Source organism: Poecilia mexicana, unplaced genomic scaffold (genome assembly GCF_051168715.1).
Source record: "Poecilia mexicana isolate PSO_F unplaced genomic scaffold, ASM5116871v1 scaffold_4, whole genome shotgun sequence".
Lineage (NCBI taxonomy): Eukaryota > Metazoa > Chordata > Actinopteri > Cyprinodontiformes > Poeciliidae > Poecilia > Poecilia mexicana.
This window is the reverse complement of record NW_028263373.1, coordinates 16160335-16166939: the sequence shown is the minus strand read 5'-3', so window position 1 is coordinate 16166939 and position 6605 is coordinate 16160335. Positions and strand designations below refer to the sequence as shown.

Here is a 6605-nt window from a genome sequence, read left to right as displayed (position 1 = left end):
ACAAAAAATAGCCTCATGGTTTTAGACGGACAGGTATGAAATGGAAGCAAAAAAGGGAGAATTTTTAACGCCTGGTTATGAAACGGTAATAAGTGTCACAGGGTAAGCTGAAATTAAACTGTGAGGCCTGTCAGCCTTTTCTGGCTGACACCAATGATCTGTTTTCACCGTGGTCCGACATGCTAATTCCAATTCTACCTGATATTGTTTTCTTTTTCTTGGAACTCATAGCAGAGAAAAAATTTGCTTCAGCTTCTTTGATAGATTACTTCTTAGATGTGCCAGTATCCAAGTATCTTCATTTATACATCAAACTATTTCTTCCAAACCTTTATTTGTTGTTAAAACTGAATTAAAGTACATGTTGTTGATCAACTTCTTTATAAACTGAAAATTGTGGAAGTTCTTTGTTTTGATGCATTTAGTAATCCGATTGCTCAGAATTGCTCAGGGGAAAATTACCCTATTCTGATTTTTGGTTGATTGATCATGACATCCTAATATTAAAATGTAGGAATAACATGTGGGAGTCAACAGAACTTTTATTTAAGACAACTCCACCAGCAACACCTTAATGGTTTGAACAGGTGCTAATCTGGACATGCAGGAATGTTTTCCTCCTTGCGGAAAACAGCATAATTATATCTCATCAACTGTGTCAGTAGATGCCTGTGTGCAAATAAGTAATAAAATGTTGAAAACATTACCATAAAACACACGACCATAAAACAAAAACTATTAATTCACAAAAATAAACCAACTTCAACTGTAGGACTGGTGATTTGGCTTTGAAATGTGCATTTATTGTATGCATAAAGATGTGAGGGTTTATTTACAGTTATTTTACCTAAAACATACTGCTCCTCACAAATGGTAATAAATCCTACACTTGCAACTGGATTCTTTGTTAAGCCAGATCATAAGGTGACCTTCTTATCTCATATTAATGCATTTCAGACGTTCTTTTAGGATGAACCATCAGATGGCAAGAATGCAAAAATGTTATAGCACATCCATTGATTTCCCAGTTAATCTCTCCATCCTCACATCCCACACACTCTTTGCAGAACCATTTCATCTGTGAATCCGCCATTAAACTTCAGGCCAGACTGCAGCTCCCAGTTTCATCTGTAAAACACAGCTCATTGTCTCATATGACACTTCTCAGTGGGACTCCACACAGCCTGACCATTTAATGAGCCGTGTCTGTATCCATGGACCGAGCCACATGAGGCCTTGAAACTGTAGTGTCCCATTCAGCTGGCTCTGCTCTTGTTTTTTTTACTTGCTCTGACACAAAAGCTTTGCCCCTGGAGAGCCGTAGATTTCAGCAGAGTTATTTTGGTCTTTCCGTTCACACAGAGGAAACAGAATAATAACAGAAGAGCGAGAGAAAATCATAAAGTGAGCCCCAATCCTGACGGTCCAAGCAGAGGGCTGAAGTCAACTTGGAAAGGCCTTTAATTGAAGAGGGGATGAACCAGTAGTAGCAGCTAGTACTCATTGATTAGGCAAATCCAGCTTGAATTTTCCATTGGATTTGTGACCTGTAACAAAAAAAAAAAAAAAGTGTTACAGCCCAACCTTTATGTATTGATCAATCCCCTGTGTGACACCGGGATCCAGCTAACATTTGCAGAGACCTGAGCAAGACCTTTTGGTGGATCTTCACAACATTTAACTTATAAAATCATCAAATTACATCTGAACATATTTTTCTTAATCTATACAGCTTTAATATTGGATATAAAACGGAATTTCTTGATGCATTCATGTACTTTACAAGCATTGTCCTTAAACTGTGGTTGAAATGAATAGGGATGAACACAGGCAGGCCAGAGGAATAGATAGATACATGTGTACAAAACATATCTTAACCTGTCGCATCTTAAATCCATCATCTGAAAACGGAGTATGACTACAACTGCAAACCTACCAAGACATGGCTGTCCATGTACTATTAGATATAACAAATCCTGGTTGCAGTTTCCCAAACTGGGCATGTCGTTGACCCAGCAGAGGAAGACAGAAAAAGGTGATCTTGGAAAGTAAAATCAAAATTTTGCTTTTCAGTACAAATGAAAACTACTGTGCTTATCAGAAAACTAACACTGCATGTCACTCTGAACACACTAAGTGTATTCTGAGGCAGAGCAGCATCATGCTGAGAAGAACAATCAATTTTATGCAAGGCAATATGGTTGTTATGTCCAAAGGGTTGTATGCAGATTGGTATTTGCGTGTCTCTTCTTCTCATTACATGGTGTGACAAGCAATTGCAGCTGGAGTTGTTAAGGTTCATCAGGAGGAGGAGCTTAAAGAGGAGCAGTTCCCTGAGGCAGATGGCAGATTGTTTAGATTGACTGATAATTAGAGGCACTTCTTGTCTCTACCTACGTTTCTAGAAGTTCTTGTGTTTAGTCCTTTGTTGTCTTCCCATCAGGAAACCACTTTACCTATTCAAGCTCAGTTCCGGGTTTCTGTCTCCAAATTAGAATCTTTGGCAACAATTTTTACACTTTTATTTGTGGAATAACTTAGAATACTGACAAATATGATTGGTTTTACAAATCCTAAGAGTTCACAAAGCTTCTTCCTATGACGTCAAAAAAGTGAACTAACCTCCTTAAAAGAGACTGCGGTGTCAGTTTGGAGTCATGTTCTTGTCAGGCAATTGCTACTGCTTCTCTCTGGTCCATTCTCCATGTTTCCAGTATCTTCAGCCTTTGGCATTGTTTATCTCTGCTGCTGGATGTCAGTTTAAACTATCCGTCTCCCTGAAAATGTAAACAAAACAAAGCAGAAACTGTAGACATTTCTGCTCTGTTGCTTTGTCGAAATAACGGCACAATAAAAATAAAACCAGTGTGAAACTTTGCTGCAGATATAAGGAACAAAGTTCAGGATGCCTACATTCAGTGTTGATTCTAAGCTCAAATCAGATGAAACGGCGTGATCTTGTTTGAGGGTAGAAAAGGAAAACAGATGATTGACTCATTGAATGAGTGGCAGATTGGGTGCAGGTTTTTGACAGGTATGGATACTATAAAAAAAGAGAAGTCATCTTCATATACACGACAGATGAAAGAGCTTCAGGAGGCATCAGACCGCATAAGCGATGTCAACATATTTCAACCATATGTGACTGGCTGTTCAGGATTTAGCCAGATGGCAGCTCATCCCTTCCAAGCCTGTTAAAGCCTCTTAAGACACAGACCATGAGCCGCAGCAGACAACAGAGCAACCTTGCTGGACTTCCACGTCCAGACGGTAATCTCACCGTGACCGCCCAACCCCCACACGCTACATTACCTCCGTGGAGTTAACATATCATCAGGTTTGAAGAGACACACATAGTTAACCAAGTACACATTGGTCTTGACTGCTATCCCCACATTATCTGCTACCTTACCTGGAGGTAAGCCTTAAAGTGGCAGTGCATGATTTAATGGGTGTTTAATGGTGCCGAACACAGGCTTTATTGTAGCTGTTTTATGCAGCAGTTTCCATACATTCTCAGAGATATTTGTCTTTCCTCCAGGGTTCTTATTTTTTCAATTTGTTTTTCCATCCACAAAGAGATTAATTTTGTTCCACGCTGCTGATCCTAAGAGCATAAAATCTGCTCACTTCCTACTTACCAGGACTTTTTTTTCCCTGAAAAGAACTACCTTACATCTTGTGCTTAGAGCAGCAAGTTTTAATGATACAGACGGACTTTGCTTATTTATTAACTGAGGGTGCAAAGTTTCTATTACTCATATAAACCAGTTGGATGTATGAGACAGGATTTACCAAGGAGAAATGCTATGCCAATGCATCGAATTGCCTCTGATTTACTTAATGTACATTTTGCAAATGAAAAAAAAAAAAAAAGTTCAGTTTTCATTCCACTTGATCTAATCTTTAAACTTAAATGATATAAAATCTAATGTGTTGCAATTTTCTTTTATTGCTTATATGGTTTGCCAAAAGGCATTTATATTCAACTACTTTTTGGTCCCAAATAGGAGAAACTTGCATAAATTAATTTTCTGTGGTCAGACAAGCCCAAACTAAGATTTTTGGTCAACATACAAAACATTATGGAGACAGTTGTGATTCTTAGATGAATGATACCCTGGCAAAGCTCCTGCTACTCCTCCACTTTTGCTTTTACATATAAAATCAAAGACTACAAATTGATTTAGCCCTGTTCTGCTTCATTTGCTGGGAAAATCTGCTCCATTTGGTTGAAATAAGCAACATCTGATTTGCCTAAAACATAGGACTTGGTCCTCTTACGCAGATTCTAATGCAGGAGGTGAACTACAACACAATGCATCATGGGTAAGCACAACCAAAGCAAACACACATGAAGTAAGACAGTCGGGGGAAATGACTCCTGATCATCTGTGGAGGAAGTGTGCGAGTAAATAAATGTGGTTATCACTGCTGGTATTGTGAAAGCAAACTCGGACCAGAAGAATGTAGCAGCCCAAGACAAACTGACTCCTCAATTGTACTGGGTTTACTGGACTGTAAACCCAGTACTGTACTCGGTACAGTACTGGAATGTACTGTACCCATCTTTACTGTAAGGTGTAAAAACAACTTAAAGAAGCAGTGTAGACTAATTCAGGCCAGGCTTAAAGCATATGCACTGTGGTTTCCATGCTGTAGGAGTCCTAAAAAAAAAAACAAAAAAAAACACACATTAAAAATGATATTTTTGTGTTTTCAACAGGTTACAGGTTTGTAAATCTCAGACTGTGAATCAAGAATCTCTGCTAGGTGTAGAAGATCAACCAGTTCAGGTTCAACTAATCTAAATATTGAAGGTTTTGAACTCCAGTGGATCAAATGCAGTTCATAGAAACAGTGAATCTTTACTACAACATCCAAGTCATTAACAAGTCAAATTTTCTTGCTTTCTCTGAATAACAACATTCAGTAAGTTATCTGGTTGGTCTGGTTGTATAACAACAAACATGTTTAGAAGGAGCTGTTTTTCTTTTTGAGAGCATGCAATGAGCACCCTGGACAATGAGCCCTGTTGCACATATAAAAATATGTTGTGTAGAAAATACAGGGCAATGCTGGAAAAAGACCTGTTAGAAATGGCAGGAGGCAGCACATCCCCTCCCAACAGGATGACAGAGCCGAGATACTCAGCCAGAGCTACAAGCGATTAAAGCACATTGATGTGTTAAAGTGGTCCAGTCAAAGTTCAGTAATTAATCCAATTACAAACCTGTGCATGACTCTGACTCTGTGACTCTTCTTTGATGTCGAATAATTAAAAATAAAAGCCAATTATAAGCTTAATTTGAAGCCAGCATTCTGTTCCAAATCATACTGTGATTGTTGCAGGAATTGTACAACTTGTTTCTGACACACCCAAAACTAAAACATTACCTGAATGAGGTGCTGCCAATCATAGGCACATGAGAAGCATTACACCTGAATCAGACAGAGGGATCATCTGCTTATCTTCCCTTATGCAGGAATGAGGAAAACTCTGTCTGTCTGAGGAGTGAGAAAATCAATCAGAATAACATTGTCAAGTGATTGCATGCTCACACACACACACACACACACACACACACACACACACACAAAGCTATGCACATCCATGTAAGGGTTTGCAATAACAACCATACTGATGACATTCTTTGAGTGACCTTTCATCTTCCCTTGACATTCCTTCCTTGTTTTTCGGCTGCGTTCTTTTGGATGAATCATGCTTTGTCAAAGAGAAGTCCTGTTGAATCAGGCCAGCCTGTCTGTGATTTAAATCGCCAACGCAGCTGATCAGGTGTTACTGGCTCGTTAAGGCAAACAATAGCAAATATGCTAAGGCTGTATCTGATCCAGAGCTGCTGTGTTTTTGTTTTGTTGTCAGTGTGGTTTTGCTGATCTCTGGGTTATCAGAGTCGAAGAACTCACTTCCTACTCTGAGGTTTGAGGAGATGTTTCTTTGGCCTCAGTTAGGCTGCTAAATGTGCTCCGATTGTTTCACCTAACCGGTTGTGTTCAGATATGTCTTCAAGAACAGAACTTGAAAGCATCTTTGATGGGTGTTTATGTGGTTGGGAGTAACTAAATGATTGCTGAGTGAAAGACAAACTGTACTCAAGACGTGTTACGTAGCATACTATTAGTGACAAAATACAAACCACATTTATCATTTTCTGTATCGCCTTTCTTCTATCTTTATCTGCTGACCTGTTCCTCAGTCTCTCTTTTATTTCAATCTGTCTTTCAGTTCCACTTCCTCTCTGCATATCTCTTCTGTCTATTTTTCCTAACATCAAAATCTTAGTATCATTCAATCATTACCTCAGGCTGTTTATTTATTTTTATTTTTTTTTACGTTGACAACAACAGAGCCTGTAAGTATGTATTTGTGAGCTGAAGTTTCCACACAGGACGGTGAAGAGAGAACGGCAGTTTGCAGTCTCATGGAGCAAACATTTGTCATTTCCTTCCCGTTTCCTTCATTTCATTCAACGGCCTCCTGCTGCAAACTGCCCCCTCTTTCCTCCTCCTGGAAACACACAAACACAGACACACAATGTCAGACAACACACAAACAACCTCGTCTCACATAGGAAAAATACTTC

At 39.0% G+C, this 6605-nt stretch overlaps 1 long non-coding RNA gene across 1 annotated transcript; it reads right to left on the bottom strand.

The window, feature by feature from the left end:
* Positions 1 to 781: 781 nt before the first annotated feature.
* LOC106932743 (uncharacterized) lies at positions 782 to 5761 on the bottom strand. Its single transcript, XR_001421347.2, has 3 exons — positions 5664 to 5761; positions 5398 to 5508; positions 782 to 2777 (listed from the first exon to the last, which is right to left on the bottom strand). It is a non-coding gene; the product is annotated as an uncharacterized LOC106932743 (long non-coding RNA).
* Between the last annotated feature and the right edge of the window lie 844 nt (positions 5762 to 6605).